Source organism: Dama dama, chromosome 5 (assembly GCF_033118175.1).
Source record: "Dama dama isolate Ldn47 chromosome 5, ASM3311817v1, whole genome shotgun sequence".
Taxonomy (NCBI): domain Eukaryota; kingdom Metazoa; phylum Chordata; class Mammalia; order Artiodactyla; family Cervidae; genus Dama; species Dama dama.
In genome coordinates this window covers 89,121,756-89,143,798 of record NC_083685.1, presented here as the reverse complement: position 1 = coordinate 89,143,798, position 22,043 = coordinate 89,121,756, and the positions used below count along the sequence as shown (strand labels likewise).

General features: G+C 42.0%; 1 long non-coding RNA gene across 1 annotated transcript; it reads right to left on the bottom strand.

The window, feature by feature from the left end:
* Window positions 1–552: 552 nt before the first annotated feature.
* LOC133056954 (uncharacterized) lies at window positions 553–17,840 on the bottom strand. Its single transcript, XR_009692945.1, has 2 exons — window positions 17,351–17,840; window positions 553–925 (listed from the first exon to the last, which is right to left on the bottom strand). It is a non-coding gene; the product is annotated as an uncharacterized LOC133056954 (long non-coding RNA).
* Between the last annotated feature and the right edge of the window lie 4,203 nt (window positions 17,841–22,043).

Here is a 22,043-nt window from a genome sequence, read left to right as displayed (position 1 = left end):
CAAGTTTCCTCCAATTAAAAAATAAAATAAACACCCCTTCCAGGGAGTTCTGAGCTACAGCCAGACATAAAGAAACAACTTTGTTGCTTTTCATCTTCCTTTTGAACATGAGTCATTGGGAGGGCCTTCAGCAACTGGTCCTCAGAATGGCCTCTGGAATGTGGGCAGATTGTAGCAGATCCTGTCTCTAGCCATCCCTGCTCGACCTGTGTCTCTGCCCCCAGTTGCACACCATATCTGATCTGGAGTGTTCTGTGTAATCACATTTCTTGCTTGTCCCCTCTGAGCCTCTCAGGAGCCTACCCCACCCCCTACCCTGCCCCTGCTCACTGCATGGCTTTTTCACCTTATCCTAGAAGCACCGCAGGACACAGCGTCTCTCTCCTTGGGACACACCCCTGGCTCCCTGCTCTTTCTGGCCCCCTGCTCTCAGATCTCCTCATACCCCCATTCATCCTCCCCAGATGGCCCCTGGGTCTATGACAGTGGGAGAGATGGGCACAGGCCTCATACTGGAGGAGCCAGGCATAGCAGGAGAAAAACAATAATGACTGTCTGCAAATTGAGTGCTGTATTAAAGAAAAACTCAGTGCTACATTAAATAAAAAAAATAAAGGTCCAGAGCCAAAAAGTGGACAATCGGGTGGAAGAGCTTGCCACTGAGCCAGGGGGCTGGGGGCCCATTCCAAATCTTGGCTTTGCTGGTGAGGCTTGGGAGGGGAAACACTCCATGTCCATAGGGAGCAAGGTCTCTGACTGCTGCTGATGGGCTGGCAGGAGAGGTGATGGATGCTGGGTATCCAGCTGGCTCTGCTGTACTTCTGGGGTGCCCAAGATGGGGGTGGAGGTGCCAGTCAGTGGGCCAGGTGGCCGGGTCAGGGTCTGTCAGCTCCTATGACTGCAGCACACAGCAGGGACACTGAACCTAGTTTGGGATAGTTGAGATAAAAGTTTCAGAAAAAGGCATGGTTAAAAAAAAAAGAAAGAAAAAATAATAAAATAAAAAAAAAACAAAGTAAAGAAAAAAGTATGGTGATTTTCTTCCCTGTTTGTTTTTTAACTAAAAACACCAACTCCTCTCTGATAACATATGGTGAAAATCGTGCTCCTAGTGATCACATGGTATGTGGCAGATGCTTTGCTGAATTCTTTACATGTGTTATCTCCCAACAATTAAATTCTCTCCCAACGTTATCTCCCAGCATTAAATCTTCCCAACAATCTTAGGAGGCTTTATCACTGTCGTCATTTTATAGATGTCAGCTAAGGAGTGCATCACTAGGGAGGTTAAGTAAATTCAACAAGGTTCAAATGTGGTTGTTGGTTTAGTCGCTAAGTTATGTCTGACTCTTGCAAGACCATGGACTATAGCCCACCAAGCTATTCTGTCCATGGGATTTCCCAGGCAAGAATACTGGAGTGGGTTGCCATTTCCTTCTCCAGGGGATCTTTCCCACCCAGGGATCAAACCCAGATCTACCGCATTGCAGGCAGATTTTTTACCAACTGAGCCATCCAGCTCCAAACTTTAAATTCTGTCTAAGTATAATATGTAGGCTTTTTCTTTAAACACTGGGATGGGTTTTACCTGGCCACAGGGCTTTCTTTAATTCCAAATTCTTTCCCCATAATTCACATTTAAACTACTTCTCCAGTTTCTGCCTAAAAAAGCAAGGGTTAGCCATACTTAAAAAAGTCTCTGTCTCTGCAATGGTGTATCTCCCCAAATAATTTTTCTGATAAAATCAGAAGAGAAATGGTCCAACCTCATGGTGGCAAGAAGTTTTCAAATTTTAACTACAAAAGGTTATGGATATATTAACTAATCTTATTATGGTAGTCATTTCTCACTACATACATATACCAGTTTATTAAGTTGTACATCTTAAACTTACATGCTTTTTTATTTGACTGCACTGAGTGGCGTGAGGGATCTTAGTTCCCCTAGCAGGGACTGAACCCATGCCCCTTGAAATATAAGCAGATTCTTAGCCACTGGGCAGCCAGGCAAGTCCAATAAAGATTTTTTACATATATATTTAAATTATTTGTTTATTTTGACTGCCTGGGTCTTTGTTGCTTTGTGCAGGCTTTCTCTAGTTGTGGAGAACAGGAGCTACTCTTTGTTGTAGTTCAGGAGCTTCTCTTTGCCATGGCTTCTCTGGTTGCAAAGTACAGGATCGAGGCTCACAGGCTCAGTAATTGCAGCACTCAGGCTCAGTAGTTGTGGCACATGGGCTTAGTTGCTCTGAAGCACGTGGAATCTTCCAGAATCAGGGATCGAACCAGTGTCTTCTGCTTTGGCAGGTGGATTCTTATCCACTGCGCCACAGAAGTGCCCCAATAAAGATTTTTTTTGATGGATGGGGTTTTCTCTAACAAGCTTACTTTCTCTAAGTTATTGGCTGTAGGTATAAAACTGCCCCTATACCTTTGAATCACCTCTGACAGGCAATTTACCTTTGCTCATCAGTTGGGAAAGGGTTTTACATTTGACAAAGAGGTCCAAAGCAGACAATGCATCTCTGTTTTGATCTTTCAAGAAAAACACCTGCCTTAATGCCTGGTCCAACCTTAAAAATCAGGGAAATGACACAGAGAATAGGGATTCCCATAAACCTGTATTTATACTGGTAACTGGAGTTAATGTAGACCTCAGGGCTTTTAGTGACTTCTTCTGACCTCTTCTGGATATATTTGGGATTGCATGGTGGTCAGGTCCTTTTAAAGCAACCAGCACAATGAAAATTATAGAGAAGTACAAAGTGTTACATCCAAATCCCTCATTCTTGAAATAAAGGAAGTAAGCCCGAACGGGTTTATGTGACTTATCCAAGGTCATCCAGTTACATGGGGGCATATGCAGGAGTAGCATCTAGATATGTATTATCTCATTTACCGGTAAAACACAGATGTATAAACAGTGGTGAACTGCATTTGATGACTGCTTTTGCATTATCTAGAGAGAACCATCCTTATTAGAAATGGGGGCAACTGGCATAGACAAAGTGGTTGATAACGAAGAATTTAAAATCAAGATTATTTGAGGAAGGTCATAACACCTTCAGGCCCCATATCCCTTTATCCCACAATTATCTTCACTTCCTGTTCGATGATGTATGTAGATTAACAGAAAAGAGAGTCAAAGAATTCATTTTCATAAAGAGTTCTTTTTTAGTTTCAAATTCCTCTTCTTAATTACTGTTTGTTAAAATTAGTTTGCATTCCCAGAGGAAATTTCAACTGACTCTAGGGAAAAAAGACTGCCCAGGATTAAAAGGACTGGTCCTTTTAAGAACTGACTCTGCTCATGTTCCTGCAAAGCCATTTGGGACAAAAGAAGTGTCCAGAGGTTTCTGTGCTTCAGGGGCATGAGTTACAGGCCTCTCCTTCGAGGTATATCCAGATTAGAAAGCTGAATGACCACAAATATAGAGTCAAATTATTCCACATTTTAAAAGATCCATGGAGAAGGAAATGGCAACCCACTCCAGTATTCTTGCCTGGAAAAGTCCATGGACAGAGGAGTCTGGCGGGCTGAAGTCCATGGGATTACATGACTGAGCATATGTGCACGAGGGTGGAGGGAAATGGGTTGGTAGCAATAAAGTGGTAGAACTAAAAAAAAAAAAAAAAAATCCAGATACACAGCATTATCTAGAAGAGCAGAGTATCATATTTGAAAGAACAAAAGCTTTGGAGCCATGCAGTTAGTCGGTGCTTGCTAGCTGTGTGAGCTTAGATAAATTTCTTAACCTCTCTGAGCCTCAGTCCTCAGCTATAAAGTAAGACTCAGAAATGATACCTCCCCAGAGAGTTGTTCGAGAGTAAACTAGGCTGTGTGTGAAAATTCTTAGCACAGAACCTGGTCCAACAGGCCAAGAGGAGGGATAGTGTTGAGTTTCTTACATTATACTCACTCAGTATACCAGATCTTTTGAAAATTTACTGTATTAAAGTATAGTTGACTTACAACATTGTGTTAATTTCCACTGCACAGCAAAGTGATTCAGATATATATATATATATACATTCTTTTTTATTATTTAATATTTAATTATTTATCTATTTGGCTACACCAGGTCTTCTTTTGGCACACTGGATCTAATTCCTTGACCAGGGATCGAATCTTGGCCCCAAACATTGGGAGCATGGAGTTTTAGCCACTGGGCCACCAGGGAAGTCCCCATATATACATTCTTTTCATATTCTTTTCCGTTATGATTTATCACAGGATATCACATATAGTTCCCTTCGCTATACAGTAGGTCCTTGCTGTTTATCCACCCTGTGCATAATAGTTCATATCTGCTAATCCCAAACTCCCAATCCATCACTCCCCTCCCTCTAGGCAACCACAAGTCTGTTTTCTATGTCTGTTAGTCTGTTTCTGGTTCATGGATAAGTTCATTTGTGCTATACTTTAGATTTCACACATAAGTGATGTCATATGGTATTTATTTTTCTCTTTCTGACTTATTTCACTTAGTACGATATTCTCTAAGTTCATCCATGTTGCTGCAAATGGCATTATTTGGTTCTTTTTTATGGCTGAGGAGTATTTTATTATACATATGTACCACATCTTCTTTACCCATTCATCTGTCAGCTTGGATGAATCACAGCCAGGTTGGATGAATCACAAGCTGGAATCAACGTTGCCAGGAGAAATATCAAAAACCTCAGCTATGCAGATGATACCACTCTAATGGCAGAAACTAAATAAAGAGCCACTTGATGAAGGTGAAAGAGGAGAGTGAAAAAGCTGGCTTAAAACTCAACATCCAAAAAACTAAGCCATCTGGTCCCATCACTTCATGGCAAATAGATGGGGAAAAAAATGGAAACAGTGGCAGATTTTATTTTCTTGGGTTGCAAAATCACTCCAGATGGTGATTGCAGCCATGAAATTAAAAGACACTTGCTCCTTGGAAGAAAAACTATGACAAATCTAGACAGCGTATTAAAAAGCAGAGACATCACTTTGCCGACAAAGGTCTATATAGTCAAAGCTGTGGTTTTTCCAGTAGTCTTATACAAGATACGAAAGTTGGACCATAAAGAAGGCTGAGTACTGAAGAATTGATGCTTTCAAACTGGTGCTGGAAAAGACTCTTGAGAGTCCCTTGGAAAGCAAGGAAATCAAACCAATCAATTATAAAGGAAATCAACACTGAATACTCATTGGAAGGACTGATGCTGAAGTTTAAGTTCCAATACTTTGGCCACCTGATGCAAAGAACTGACTCTTTGGGAAAGATCCTGATGCTGGGAAAGAGATCAGGCCAGGAATTGAACTGGTGTCCCTTGCATTTCAAGGTGGACCACCAGGGAAGCCCTATTTGTAGACTTCTTTTTTTTTTTTTTGTAGACTTCTTAATCATGGCCATTCTGACTGTTGTGAGGTGGTGACTTACTGTGGTTTTGACTTGCATTTCTATAATAATTAGTGGTGTTGAGCATTTCTTCAAGTTCTTGCTGGCCATCTGTATATTTTCTTTGGAAAAAAATATCTGTTTACATCTTCTGCACATTTTCCAGTTGGGTTGTTTGGGTTTTTGTTGTTGAGTGGTATGAGATCTTTATATATTTTGGAAATTGAGCCCTTGTTGGTCATTTCATTTGAAAATATTTTATCCCAGTCAGTAGGTTGTCTTCTCATTTTGTTTATGGTTTCCTTTATTGTACAAAATCGTGTACATTTAATTAGGTCCCATTTGTTAATTTTTGCTTTCATTCCTACTATTTTGGGAGACTGACCTAAAAAAAATTGGTATGACTTAAGTCAGAGAATGTTTTGCCTATGCTCTGTTCTAGGAGTTTTATGATGTCATGTCTTATATTTGTTGTTTCTTTTTTTTTTTAATGTGCACCACTTTTTAAAAAGTCTTTGTTGAATCTGTTACAATGTTGCTTCTGTTTTATGCTTTGTTTTGTTTTTTGGGGGCCCTGAGGCATATGGGATCTTAGTTCCTCGACCTGAAATCAAACCTCCACCTCTGTATTGGAAGGCGAAGCTTTAACCATGGGACTACCAGGGAAGTCCATAGATTTAAGTCTTTAAGCCATTTAGAGTGTATTTTTGTGTATGGTGAGATGGCATGTTCTAATTTCACAGATTTACATGCAGCTGTCCAGCTTTCCCAACACCGCTTGCTGAAAAGACTGTTTTTTTTTTTTCATTGTAAACATACTAAATCTTAATGGTGAAAGTCATACTAGTTTTGTTTTACCCACAAAAACTACTAATTTATGTATTTATCATGAAGGAAGTTTCCATTCTGTTCTTCAAAGACAATAAAATCATCTAAAATGGACAAGGCATACGTTCACAAAGGCTTTCAAAAGAGTGGCATGACAGCCCTTTCCAATTCTTTTTTGTTGTTTGCTCTTTGTGGTTTCATTGGGCCTTCTCCACAGTAAGGAGCCAAAGTGACCGTGTGTGTGTAATTAACATTTCACAAGCATGTGCTCAGCACATTTCTTCAAGAGGAAACAAATCTTCGTCAATGAGAAGTATGATGCCTCCCCGAGTTATTGAAGTCAGCCCCGTCTGTCTTTTGTTGCAATGAGAGAGGGGAAGTGTGGTCCTTTCCCATTATGATACCAGAGCAGAAGTCACAGTGGGGTGCTCTTGAGAAAGAGAGAGGCGGACAGGATTCTGGAGTTTTGAAACTCTTGAGCCAGAGCAGTGTTGCATTGATCAGTTTTATGATTTATCTGCTCCCTTCAGGAAGACTTCGCTTTTTGTTTTCATTTACTTATTTATGCGGCTGTGCCAGGTCTCAGTTGTGGTATGTGGGTCTTTTAGCTGTGGCACACAGGATCTTTTTAGTTGTGGCATGCAGGGTCTTTAACTGTGGCACTCGAACCCTTAGTTGTGGCATGTGGGCTCTAGTTCTCTGACCAGGGATCAAATCTGGGTCCCCTGCATTGGGAGCTTGAAGTCTTAGCCCCTGGAACACCAGTGAAGTCCCGGGAAGATTTGGTTTACACAAAATTGTTTTATTTTGTGGCCGAAAAATATTTGCGGAACACACATACAATCTCATTTCCTAATTTTACATATGAGGAAACTGAGGCTCCTGGAAGTGAAGCAGAGCCAAAAATAGTACCTGAGGATCTGTATTGGTCAGGGGTCATGAATGCCCATTACAGAAGCCAATTCTGGATATCTTAAGCAATAAGGGGCTGTCAGAGTTCATGGGAGTCTGATAGTCAAGATAGTCTGCACAGAAAGTGCAGAAATTGTCTTATAGGTAGAGGAAACTGTTCAAAATACTGATGCCTCTTCCTTGGCGGCAGTGGATGGTGCCAGCCTCTCTTTCTTAGTATCATGTCGTTTGCTCAAGGTTCACAGTCCCCTGAGAAGGTACCTGGCTGGCTGAGCTGCAGTCACACTCTTCTGCTACAGCGGAGCTGGAGCCAGGAGAGGCGGGTCTGGCCCATCGAGCTCCCATAGGAGAGCATCGGCACAATTACCCACGCACAATCAGGGACGAACAATGCCCCAGAAGGAAATTCTGGATACTGTTCAATGGGAACGGATGTGGGCAGCCCATGGGGCCACCACAGGGAGCTTGGTGGCATACAGAGGATTCTGACCACTTGGATAAATTGCCCCAAACAGGAAGCGTCACAGCAGGTAGGAAAGGATCCTTGTTGATGTTTAACCTGACTCTGACCTTTCCCAGGGTGAGCCTCTTTCCTGCTGTGACATCCTTGGTCGAGTTGGGAAAACCCCTGATGGTATTCTCTGTACACACCACCAACTCATCACCGGCATGAAACTATACTTAATAATATATATATTATATATATAATATATATATAATATAATATATATAAACTATATTTAATAATCCTATACCTATTGCTGAACAATGGCTCTTTTACAATATTATTTCTTAAAATGTAGATCTGTGTCCAAGGTTGGGGTAAAGAGCTGGTCGGGTCTTTAGGGACATAATAATGGTTTATCAGTCAGGGTTCTTCTATATACAAAACCAGTAGGATGTATATATACAGGCAAACCTCAGAGATATAGAGGGTTCAGCTCTAGGCCACAGAAGAAAGTGAACATTGCAATAAACCAAGTCACATGAATTTTCTGGTCTCCCAGTGCATAAAAAATTTATGTTTACACTGTGCTGTAGTCTATTAAGTACACAGTAGCATAATGTATTTTTAAAAAGTAATGTAGAGACCTTAATTAAAAAATACTTTACTGCTGGGACTTCCCTGGTGGTCCGGTAGTTAAGACTCCAAGCTTCCACAGCAGGTCGATCCCTGGTTGGATCCTGCATGCTGCTTGGCACTGCCAAAAAAGAAAAGAAAGTCCCAAAACAAAACAAAGAACAACAACAAAAACTTTACTGCTAAAAAATGCTAACCGAATCTGAGCCTTCAGCAAGTCATAATTTTTGTTTGTTTTGTTATTTTATTGAAGTATAGTTGATTTACAACATTTCAAGTACATAGCAGGTGATTCAGTTATATATACATATTCCAGTGGATCATAATCTTTTTGCTGGTGGAGGGCCCACATAGCCCACATCTTTGCCCACATAGCCGTGTGCTTCCAGAGGAACTGACCTCATGCGCAGCACCAGGTATTGGCCTGCTTGCCCAAAGAGGACTTTTATCCCCACTACTGTTGATTGGTTCAAGAACTCAATCAATTAACACACACGGATTCCCTGGACAAGGGATGGGCTCACAAAATTGTTGGTAACCAGATGGAGCTGATGTGATGTAAAGAGAAGTTTGCTGAAAGCTTCTGAAAACGCAACATCCTCCTGCTGGAGAGATATCTGCCAGAAGAGGCCATCTGTCTTCCTCTGGATGTGTTCAGATGAGGCTCAGAATTGTGACAGCCATCCTGCTACCAGCTAAGACAAATCCAACTCAGGCGAAGTCCAAGAACCAAAGCTGAAGCCCTGATTGTATTGCATCTGACCACCCCCTACGGATGGACTTCTCCAGTTAAGGGACCCAATACATCCTCTTTCTTTTTTAAGCCAGTTTGAGTGGGGTTTGGGTTACTTGTAACAAACAGAACCCTAACAGATGCACTATAAAGGATGCCATTGAGATGCTTCTGGACTTGGTGGTAGGCTAACTCTGACAGAATCCCTCTCCTGTCCTGCTGCGGAGGGTGAGGACAGGCAGACACAGCCAGCAGGAAGCCTGCACAGCGGGGCTTTCTCTCGGAGCAGACAGCTGCACCAGGCAGTATCTGCATCCAGTGGGGCCTGCCCCCAAACCAGGCAAACTGGGAGATGTCACTGTATCTACGAAAACATGCTCCAAATCCAAAGAAGAGGACCGCCATGGAGAGGCAGGAGGAATCCTCCAGTTTGAAGTAAATCTATGCAGCATTTTAGAAAATGTATGAAGTAGATGTTATTCTTTAATCTGCTCAGGATCCCTCCCCCACCTTTTGACAGCTCAGCGTCCATTTGGACCTGTATCTGGGAATGAGACCCAGCCTAGACCAATAAGTCTAGCCCTGAAATGATTCCTGAAGCCAGAAGAGAGGAATTCTATTACCTCTTGGGTTACAGAGCTGAAAGGGGATGAATTTAGTGTTACTAATATTCATGTTTCTAACCAGGAGGCAGAAATCCAACTGCAGTAGGAGAAAATGAAGCCAGTACGGCTAAGGAAGGAGAGAGAGAGAGAGAGAGAGGAGGACCTGGCAGCAGGAAGCCCCTGGTTTCAGTCCCTCTCTGAGGTCCCCAGAGACATCCTAGTTTCCGTGATTCTGTCTCCAGTGTCTTTCCAAGAAGATCCTCATTTGCCTCAAGCCACATCCAGCTGGGTGTCTGTTTCTTGCATGTGAAAGGGCCCTGGCTTGCAGAGCTTCTGCTTCACATCCTCATCCAGCCAAACTGAAGGGGACATTGGCCAATACAGAGCAAGAAGTCATAAGGAGGGATCCCTCTGAGATCAGGAAATATTTTTGTGGAGAAGGAAACAACAAATGCCAAACGAAAAACCTCTTGGAGGCAGAGCTGCCAAAAATTAATTTAGTGAAGAAGACAAACTGAAGAAGTTCACCTCAAACTCAGGATACATATGAAAATTACAAAACCAAGAGTGATAGGAGGACTTATTCGGGAGGTCTAAGACAGATATGCAGGCTAACAATGGTTTATTCAAAATCCCTGGAGTCAGATGCACTTCTGGAGTCAGCATTTTGGTGATTTTAGAGTGATGAGGTAGTGCATACACTGATATTACATACACTCCCATGGGGTCTAGATCAGCACTCTGTAATCAAAAATATTACATTTCTTCAGTAAAACATTGAAGGAAATAAATAAAGACAATAAATAGTTTCATATCATGTCAGGTCAGGATTTACTGCCAAAGGAGTGTTGCCAGCTCATGAGGAAATTTTTGGTTTTCAGAGAATTTTAAGATTTTGGAATTGTGGCTATAGGGAACTGTAATAGGGATCTCAGAAGAAGAGCACAGAACTGATAAAATAAGAGAAACATTCAAAAAATCATGGTGGGGGAACAGTCAAGAGCTGAAGATAGTAAACCTGAAGCTGAAAAGGTCAAAGAGTGAGAAAATTAAACAAGACAATGCACTCTTGTTCACAGTTCTAATTTGAAAGATAGAGAAAGAAATCTATAAGAATATAGATAATTCTGATAAATAATTTATTGCTTTGCTTTAATGTCTCTATACCAAATTTTTTATCCTATACACACTATTGTTTGTTTCAAAACACACATATTATATTTATACAAATCGATCATTTACTGGGCTGCAAGGAAAAGCTCAGTTATTTCTGAAAAATAACTCGACCAAGGTCGCCTAGCTGGAAGGTAACAGAAGTGGGAATTCAATCCAGAGTTCCATCTCTTCACTTCTCCAAATATTTTAATATTCTCCAAGGACATCAAGTAGGCAGTAATTCATTTACAGGTACTGATCACAGATATAAGTATTGAACTTGGGGATAAAGACTACCACTGGATAAATATCAAGAACCATTTAAATATTCAATAAATGTTAGCTGGTTAAATAAATCAATGAATGAGCTAACAAAAACATGAAACCAAGGAATTTTGTATTTTACAATGAGATGTACTCAAAATCACCACTCATTTTTAGAACATGTTTGTGACACAGTTGAGGAAGGCAACTCTTTCTTTATAAGGCAAATGATGTAGCCATGCTGCTATTAAGCACCATTAGAGGAAGCATTAAGACAAGGATGTACATGCGACTGAATTGCAGTAAAACTTCCCTAGGGTGACTGGGATCAACGGGAGATGGGGCCTCAACAGCCTTAAAGGGCTTCACTGACTCTCCCTCAAAACTTTTTAAGCATCTCTCATGGTGACCAACCCTGAGTAATGCACATTTAATTCAGCTGCTAATGCAGGAAAATCAATAGTTCTGCACCACAGATAGTTTATTACACGTAATCTGAAGTTTAACACATAAATAAATGATGTACACAAACCATGGCATTTAAAAAGTACAATCTGGGGCTCCTCTTTTCCCACAAATCAAAATATTTCTTCCATCTTGCTAAATATTTCACATTAAAAATAATAAAATAATGTAAAGCTTTTCTTAAAAATCTAGGCTGGAATCATTTAGAAAAATTTTCCTTTTAAAATAATCATTATGATGGCTTTTATCTGAATAATACTTGACTAGATGTTTTCATATGTATGGGTGTGTGCTCAGTCGCTTTGGATTCTTTGTGACCCTATGGACAATAATGCACCAGGCACCTCTGTCCACTGTATTCTCCAGGTAAGAATACTGGAGTGGGTTGTCATACCCTCCTCCAGGGGATCTTCCCAACCTGGGGATTGAACCTGTGTCTCCTGTATTGCAGGCAGATTCTTTACCCACTGAGCCATCTGGGAAGCCCTTGTTTTCATATACCTCACCGTATTCTGAGATTCCTCCTCAAATCTTTGTGAGTTAGATGGACAAGTAAACCCATTTAGCAGATAAAGAAACTTGAGAGGTGAGGAGAAAAGTCCAACTCTAAGAACTGGGAGTTTAGGACTTCCCTGGTTGTCCAGTGGTTAAAAATCCACCTTCCAATACAGTGGATGCAGGTTTGATCTGTGGTCTGGGAACTAAGATCTCACATACCCCAGAGCAACTGAGCCCAACTGCCAAACTACCGAGCCCATGCCACAACTAGAGAGTCTGTACACCACAGCAAAAGATGACACAACGAAGATCTCGAGTGCCACAATGACACAGTTAAATAAATAAAATCTTTAAAAGAAGAAGAAGAACTAAGAGTCTAACATGTAGTCAGGGGTATTTTGAGCACCAAAAGAGACTTGGTCTTATTTGGAGCTGGCAGAGCTGGAAGCAGTTTTACCTTGAATTGTGTCTACCACTGGAATTTGCACATGTCTGCACTTGGTAAATTAGGCTCACCAGAGTCTTAGTTTTCTTGAAGCTTGTTTTGTAGGTTTTTGGAGACCTCAGGAAGTGAGAGTTGAGTTAATCATACCCCTTAATTCACAGCACATCATCATCAGCTTCTTCATGAAGGAATTGCTCTTATTTTGTTCAATTATAGTTTTCCTTTCAGGTTCCATTCCCTACTCTATTTATATAAAGTTCAAAACAGGCAAAACTCTTCTCTACCAGGCTTGAGAAGGCCCCTAGGTGTTCCTGAGGTGCTGGTAATGCTTCAGTTTTTTTTTTAACTGTGTCATGGTTATACAGAGTTACTCACTTTGCAAAAATTCCTTGTGTTGTATACTTATGATTGGTATGGTTTTATAGATACATACACACATATATATATTTCACTTCAATAAAATTTTCATTTAAAAAATCTTGCTGGAATTCTTAATGGAGTTATATAAATTTATAGATTAATTTGGGAGAGAACTGACATCTTAGAATGACTAAGTCATCCCATCCATGACCCGGTTGCTAAAACTTTAAGAGGGATATTTGTCATTAGGCATATAGGTCTGTAGTTTTTTTGTCTTCATTGTTGCTGTTTTTCTTGCAATGTCTGAATTCAGTATCAGGGTAATGCTGGCTTCAAGGAGTGGGAGGGGGAATATTCACTCCTTTTCATTTTTCTGAAAGAGTTTGTCAAGAATTTCTGTCATATCTTCCTTAAACATGGGAGAATTCCCCAGTAAACTTACCTGGGTCTGAAGTTTTCTCTGTGTGGTGATTTTTTTTTTTTTAAACATGTTTTAATTTTATTTCTCTCCCCAGAGCCAGAACATCCTCCTAGCCTACAACACAGTCCCCTACTTTGCCCCAAGAGTGCTGGAGGCTTCATGCATCACTTGTGTCTCTTTTCTTTTTCTAATTTATTTATTTTTAGTTGAAGGATAATTGCTTTACAGAATTGTATTGGCTTCTGCTAAACGCCCCCATGAATCAGCCATCGGTATACATATGTCCCCTCCCTCTTGAACCTCCCTCCCCATCCTTCCCCATCCCACCCAGCCAAGTCAGTTTTAACTTCAGATTCTATTTCTTTAACAGATACAAGGCTATTCTGGTTATCTGTTTCTTCTTGAGTGAGCTTTGGTGGTTTGTATCTTTCAAGAAATTTGTCCAGGGAGTTCCCAGGTGGGCTAGTGGTTAGGATCCAGCCTTTCACTGCTGCAGCCCGGGTTCAATCCGTGGTAGGGGAAGTGAGATCTCCAGAAGCTGTGCAGCAGGACCAAAAAGGAAGAAAAAGGAATCTGTCCATTTCATCTAAGTTGTCAAATTCGTTGGCATAAACATGAATTATCTTATTATCTATTTATTATCTCATTATCTACTTGTCTAAACAATTTGTAGGAATGCCAACTCTCTCATCCCTGTTTTGCTGACTTCTGTCTTCTGTTTTTTTGCTGAGTATTGGGCTAAAGATTTTTCAATTTTATCAATCAGAGAACCAGCTTTTGGATTCATTAATTTTTTTCTATTGTGTTTCTTTTTTATACTTTACTGATTTTCACTCTGTCTTTATTCTTTCCTTTCTTCTGATTACTTTGGGTTTAATTTGCTCTTCTTTTTCTGTACTCTTAAGGTGGGAAGCCAAGATCATTGACCTGAGACAACTAGATAAATGGAATAGAATGGAATCCAGAAACAGACCTGTACATACATGCACAACTGATTTTTTAATAAAACTGAAAAGAAAACTCAGTGCGAAAAGGATAGTCTTTTCAACAAATGGTACTAGGACGGTTTAGATATCCAAATGCAAATAAAAGGGGGTACTTCCCCGGTAATTCAGCAGTAAAGAATCCACCTGTAATACAGGAAATGCAGGTTCAATCCCTGGGTTGGGAAGACACCCTGGAGGAGGGCGGGGCAACCCACTCCAGTATTCTTGCCTGTAGAATCTCAAGGATAGAGGAGCCTGGGGGGCTACAGTCCATAGGGTCACAAAGAGTTGGGACACAACTGAAGTAATTGAACATGCACATATGTGAAAAAAAAAAAAGAGAATTTTGACTTCTGTCTCACAACATATACAAAACGAACTCAAATGTATCATAGATTTACTGTAAAACTTAAAACACTAACATTTCTAGAAGAAACCACAGGAGAAAGTGTTTGCAATCTTGTACTAGGCAAAGATTTCCTAGTTGCTGTTTGAAAAAAGTTGTACATTCATTCTATTTTTATTCTTCTGGGGTTTACTTCTCACACATTACTATGTATATTCACCTTCATTTAATTTCTTAAGCTTATCAATATCTATTTCTTTTCTCCCAAAGAGATGTGTACCAGATACTTTTCACTAACTCTGGTCTTTTTTTTTTTTTTTTTTTTTCTGCTCTTGGTATTGTCTGGAGCTCGAGTAAAGATTTATTATATTCTTTTTCTTTTTTGGCCATCAATTATTTAGCTAGCAAAGAACTTGACTACTTTTATTTCCATGCTATATATTTCAAAACATTCTCTGGCTTAATTTTTCTCCTTGCTGGAGAACTGCCTCCAGCAATGTCTTCAGAGGAGGTCTTTGTGTGGGAAACTTTCTGAGGGTCTCCTAGAGCACCTGATACTATCTTCAATTCATTCCTTCATTTAACTAGCCCTTTCTTGATGGGTCAGTGGTAAAGAATCCCCTTGACAATGTGGGAGACATGGGTTTGGTCCTCGATCCGGGAAGATCCTGCATGCCACAGAGCAACTAAACCGGTGCACCACAACTATTGAGACTGTTCCCTAGAGTCCGTGCTCCGTAACTAGAGAAACCACTGCACTAAGCCCAAGTACCGTGACTAGAGAGTAGCCGCTGCTTGCTGCAACTAGAGAAAAGCCCAGGTAACTTAACCAGATGTAAAATTCCAGGGTCAAAATTCCTTTCTTGCCACATTTCAGAAACATCTCTCTAGTGTCCCCTTGCATCCTACTGAGGATTCTGGCATCAGCCTACTTCTTGTCCCATTAGAGATTATCTGCTTTTCTCTCTGGAGTGCTCCATGAACACAAAACCATGAGCTTTGTTCATGGCTTCATGTTTAATGCCTAGATCAGTGTCCGACCCAGTCCTTCAAGTCAGCTTTTGCTGGATGAATGAACTTATACTATTCTGCCTCCAGGATTAGTATTATTGGCAGTTGTGTGCTTACACTGGGGAGCAAGGGAGAAAGTTGTGATGTGATTTGACAAGAAAGCCACATTTGGACTTCCCTGGTGGTCCAGTGGTTAAGACTCTGTGCTTAACCAATGCAGGGGGCCCTGGTTTTGATCCCTGGTCAGGGAACTAGATTCCCCATGCTGCATCTCAGGGCCCACATGCAGCAACAACCATCCATCATGCCACAGCTAAGACCCAGCACAGCCAAATAAATATAAAGAGAAAGAAAAGAAAGCCACTTAGAAGCCTCAACTAGGCTTCCGATGCTTATAATTATGAATTGAAAGTACAGCCCCCTGGTTCAATTTCAATGTTCAAGAAGTAGAGGACAAGAATTAATGTGAAAGAAATTTTCTCCTCCTTCTCCCTCCTGCACAGGAATTTATCATTCCAGCAACTCCTTCCGCCATGTTCCTTCTCTGTTATTCTCTGTATCTGTATCAAGAACGTTCTCTCTGACCAAAGTGGACAGTGAGTAGGAGCTGGGGACATGAACAAAGGAGGTGAGAAATTAGGCTGGCAGTTAGAGAATCTGAAGGAGGACTTCCATAAAAACCCTTGTGTTCCCAATTTATATTCCTAAAACTCTACCCTGGCATTAGGTGTCTCCTGACTATTTCCTTCTAGCTGGAATGTACCTCCTTCTCAGCCTATTCAACATCTACTTGCCTACGGCTCAGACGTTACCTCCACCGTGCCTGAGACAACGATTAGGAACTCATCTACACATTATATTCGAGTCCCTGTCTGCTTGGTAATAAAGATATGTTCCATTTCACCCAGGTAATAGCATGTAATATTTGCAAGAGACCTCAGGGAAGGCATGATCTGACCCCCAAGTAGGGCTGGCCGTTTCTCAGCCCTGAAGAGTAGAATCAAACCCGAGACCAGTTAGATCCAAAAACCTGGAGGTTGAGTTTAGGCACAGAGACCTGTAAAAGCTTCCTAGATGAGTTTATGTGCAGCCAGGATGGGGTCACTGCTCCAGCATCCTGACTAGTGGATATCCAGGAGGCACCATAGTGCAGCAGAATATAGCACAAAACGTAATGACTTTGGGTTTTCAGGTTCAAACCACACCAGAGACTTTCTGGGTGTGTGATCAGAGACAAATTAATATCTCTGTGTTTCAGTTTCCATATATATAAAGTGGAAATTTGAAAATACACCATCAGATCTAACTGCAGAATATACTTGGACATCCAGACTTCCATTAAGTACATTTTTAAATGCATAGGAAATTGCTTACACAGTCGCTTATAGAATTTACAATCTGGGACTTTTCTGGTGGTCCAGTGGTTAAAAACCCACCTGCCAAAGCAGGGGACATGGGTTCAATCCCCCTTCCTGGGGTCCAGGAAGACCCCACATGCCTCAGGGCAACTAAGCCCTTGAGCCACAACTACGGAGCCTGTACTCTAGAGCTGGTGAACTGCAACAAGCGAGGCAGGCATGATGAGAAGCCCATGCACTGAAACAAGAGAAAGCTGGCACACAGCACCAAAGACTCAGTGCAGCCAAAAATAAATAAATCTTTAAAAATAATGTACAGTCTTTCTACCTACCTATGCATATATTGTTTCTGTGATCAAGAGGAAAGTAATTTGAAAGCCAAAATTTTAAAAAATGAATAAAATAAAATGGAGATAATTAAAAAATGCCACCCTCTTAAGGTGAGGGTTCTGGGATAGAACCAATGCAAAACACTTAGCAGAATGCTGGTACATCGCTAGTACTCACTGTGATAGCCAGTCTTCGGGATGATTCCCAAGGATTCCCACCACCTTGTACTCATGCCTCTGGGTAGTCTCTTCCCACAGCGAAGATCATAGAAATAACAGACTGTGACTTCTGATGCTCAGGTCCGAAAAACCATTGCCCCTTCCTCTGTTTCTCAGCTCACTTGCTGTGGTGAAAGCATTATGAGGCCGAAACTCAGATAGTTTGGAGAAGCCTACAGTGGGGGAATCTGAGGCCTCCTGCTAGCAGCCAGGTGAGGAGCCATCTCAAAGCCATCTGCCAGCCCCAATTACCTTCAGACAACTGCAGCCCCGGCTAGGATCCTGTCTACAACCTCAAGAGAGATTCCATGCCAGAATCACTCTCCTATGCCTCTTCTCAATTCCTTACTCATATAAACTGCCTAAGTTAATAAATATTTATTGTTTTAGGCTGCTACGTTTTGGAGTAACTTGTTTTGCAGCAATAGATGAGCGAAACACCCAGCAAATCTATTGTCATTATTATTATAAAACACTTCCTAATTTTGAGTTGAAATCCATCTTCTCATAATCTCCCCCCCCCCCTTTCAGTTCCGTTTTTTTTTTTTCAAGCCACAGAGAGAGAATACCATCTTTCTTCCGCATGGTCATAATGCTCAGCGACTGTTTTCAGGCCTACCACTTAATTAATCAGACCTTAGCTGATGAACAGCCCCTGTGCCAGGCACTAGGGTTGCAAAGGGGCGTAGGATGGGATCTCCACGCAGCCAACATCCCTCCTTGTGCATGAAGGGAACTGACTCCCAGATGCAGGGGGAGGAGGTCCCAATGGAGGCATGGCTGGTTCTACTTTGAGAAATGAGGGAAGGCTTCTCAGAAGAAGCATCAGGAGCTGATGCCTAAAGGATAAATAGGAGTTCACTAGGGAGAAGAAGGGGAAAGCTGGGACTTTGCTGGCAGTGCAGTGGTTTAAACTCCGTGCTTCCAAGGCAGGGGGTGCAGGTTTGATCCCTCATCAGGGAACTAAGATCCCACATGTTGCAGGGTGTAGCAAAAAAAAAAAAAAAAAAAGAAGAAGGGAAAAGGCCTTCCAAGCCGAAGTTGCAGGCAACAGTCCTCCACTACCCCCACCCCTTCACGCCCAAACCCTTTCTCCTCCATGACACTCATCTCCTCCTCTTGTCCTTAGGGTGCAGTTCCTGTACCCTCTACCACCCTTCCCCCCACAACCAGCAGTCTTAGCAATTCCATTCAGGACACACCCTTTCCTCTCACACGATGGGACATCCAGACAGAGCCAAGCCTCCTCCAGGGTGGTCTGACCAGCATGGAGTAAATTCAGCCATTCCCTTTCCTTTTCTGGAAGTTCCTCTGGGTCCAGACCTGCCTGAGGTTTTCCTGGCTCCCACATCCTCCAGCTGACTCACGACAGGCCTGCAGGCGTCTGGACGACTCAATCACTTTTCACACGTGCCCCTGTGCAAGCATGTCTCACTCAACTCTGTCCTTCCGCTGTTGTTTTGTTTTTACCATTTTTCCTGGGTATTTTGGAGTTCGATCATTTGATCTACACAAACTGCAAATCTCAGCTCCTCCTGGTTGGCAGGGGTCACGGGGAAGCAAACTGGACCACAAAAGCTCACTTCAGAACACACCCTGGAAACAGAAACCCTCTGTCATTCTAAGGCCCTTGTGGTTAGGGGTGATTCAGGCTGACTGCCCTCCAACCAGCCTTCAAAGATCTCACCGGATAAGAGGCTGTCTCGGATTCGAGAATGCCTTCCATGAGGGAAAAGTCCAAGAGGCGGGGTGTGGGCTGTGATGCTTTGCAGAAGGAAGGAAATTGGAAGGGGATGTTTGTCTGGTTCCCCACTTTTCCCACCTTCCCCAGTCAGGGAGAATTGGGCCATTGTCTAGGTAGAACATTTGGCTTGTTTATATCTTCTTAGGCCCAGTTTGGTACAGGTTTTCACTCAGTTTTTCTTCTACCCATAAAACGACCACAGGAAGGGGCTGACCTTCCTTTGACAAGCGTCCAATCCACGTTCTCCTTCTCCATTTCTTTGCCTTTTCTATCACTGGCTTCTAACAGAAAATAAGAAGAGCAAGCTACTCCTTTGCTCCCATCAAGGCAGCATTTAGTAATTCATTCATTCATTTATTCAACTAGTGTTTACTGAGTACCTAGTATGTGCCAGGCATTGTTCTAGGTGCTGGCTATCCTATTGTGAAAGACACAATCTTTGGCATCAAAAGGTCACAGTTCTGGGAGGGGGAACAGAGACACTCACTTGCCCTTAAACTAATCCAACCTTATTCCTTTCAGTGCCACCCCACCTGTCTTAACTGCTGCCTGATCTTGCTCCAGACCCGCGAGGAATTGGGGTAACGGCGTAACAAAGTTTCAACTTAGCTCGAAATATGGAATTTCAAATGAAAAAATTTCAAATTAATAAATATCATTCTGCCCACTTCTCTTTTTTTTAATAAGTAGTTTTCTTTTATCTAAAAATATTTTATTTATTTATTTTTGGCTGCACTGGATCTTCATGCCCTGGTGCTCGAGGGCTTCCCATTGCGGTGGCTTCTCTTGTTGCAGAGCACAGGCTCTAGAGCGTGTGGGCTTCAGCAGTTGAGGCTCTTGTGCTCTAGGGCATGGGCTCAGTAGTTGTGGCACACGGGCGTGTGAAATCTTCCCGGACTAGGGATCCAACCCATGTCCCCTGTGTTGGCAGGCAGATTCTCAACCACTGGACCACCAGGGAAGTCCTCTCCCACTTCTGTGTTGTCCTCTTTCTCCTGGTACTTCTCAGGAGTGTCCAGTGTGAAACAGGCTACATCAGACCCAGGAAAGAAAGGAGAATGTGATCCATTTCATTACATAAGGCAGAGGTTGTCACAAGTGGGCCTCTGACCAGCAGCAACTGTGTCCCCTGGGACCTTGTCACAACTCCTAGGTTCCTACCTCAGACTTGCCAAAGCTGAAACTCTGCACTGCAGCTGGGCAATCTGTTTTAAGAAGTCCTCCAGGTGATTCCACTACCTTCAAGTTTAAAAAACTACTGATACAAAGATGTGAAAAAATGCTCATGAATAGACTTCTTAAATTTGGTTCTCAGTAGGCTGAATAGATATTAGATTTGGCATATACAGTGCTTTATTCCATGAGGGATATCCACTATAAACAGTTCTAGAGGGACATTCACGTGTACATGGTTCTGAGGAGGAAGTTCCATGACAGAAGCAGGCAAGAGTTTTAGAAAAGTGACCATGTCACTTTAAGGAGCCAGTCTCAGGGCAGATGAACCCAAGATGGTGTTGCCAAGTCTGTGGTGTCTTCTGACCTTGAGTGTCTTTTTAAGCTTGGTCATATATTTCAGAGAGTCAGGACAGCTGTAATGCAAGTGTCTTATTATAGCCATTTTCAAGTTTTTCTGTCACCTCAAGTGATTTTATTTAAAAAAGAAACAAAGAGCGTCAGTTCAATGCGGATATTTCGAGCAGGCTTTGGGGAGGGGCTGATGGACTTTTTCATCCCCTAGGGCTGCTGTCTGCCCCTTCTTCTACTTCCCGATCCACACTGGGAAGCCTCTTGCTCCTCAAGCCCCAGATCATTGCAGCCTCCACCTGGATTCAAAGCACGGAGTTACCACTGTTGCAGACACACCTGGGCCAGCTGCATGGACATAGCCCCTTTGGGCCTTCCTGGGGTTTAAAAGGAAGGTAAACACAGATGTGGCAGGTGAGCAGCAGGAAGGCCAGGTGTACTGAGATTTCATATAGGGAGGAAGTGTCCATGCTGTGAGATATTATGGTGATAGTTTACCTAAAAACAATCAAAAGGCAATTCTTACCACTGGATCTGGAGAACCCCCTGCCCCCTACCCAGGTGGGAATGGTCTTCTTCAACTGAAAACATGACCAGTTTCATGCATGGGCTCCTTTAATCAGATGCAAGAGGCTGCAGGCTTCCAATTAAGGAGCATCCCTATGTCAGTCAGAGAATGTCACCTTCGAAAACCAAAGTGAATTTTGAATTATGTGTATAAAGCATGCTAGATAGTGACTTGTAAATGTGTTTCTGAGTTTTCTCCAATATTGGCAAGGATATATTTCCCTGGTGGTCCAGTAGTTAAGGATTGGAGCTTCCACTGCTGGGGGCACAGTTTCGATCCCTGATTGAGATACTAAGATCCTGCACAGTTCAGGCAAAAAAAAGAAAAAAGAAAAAAATCGTATCAGCAAGGAGGACTAAAATATAACATAAATTGTGATTCAGTCATTGCAGTGGATATGAGTTAATTCACCTGTGATGTAGAGGACATTTGCCAATGTTCGTGACTGCCTAGTATAAAGCTCTCCCTCTATTTAGGGGAACTTCCCACTCTATGAGTCAAAGAAAGCCTCACATCCCACTAGGGAAGTAGAAAGGTCTAGAGATCAATCTTTTCCCCTGCTTGCTCTTAGCTAGAACAAGGGCAAATGACCCAAACTTTAAATTGTGAATAAATGAAGCAAAGATGAATGGAAAGTTAGGATCCCTGTGCATTCAGAGGATTGGTCTGAGGCATTCTGGTTGGATTTTTCTGCTAAAAGATGAGTATCCAATATTCTGCTCCTTAGGCTCCATTCCTACCTCAAATTTTGTCTAGTTCTCCAGCTTCTTGTAAATTCTGGGTAGCCTTATAATCGCTTTTCTCTTTATAATAACC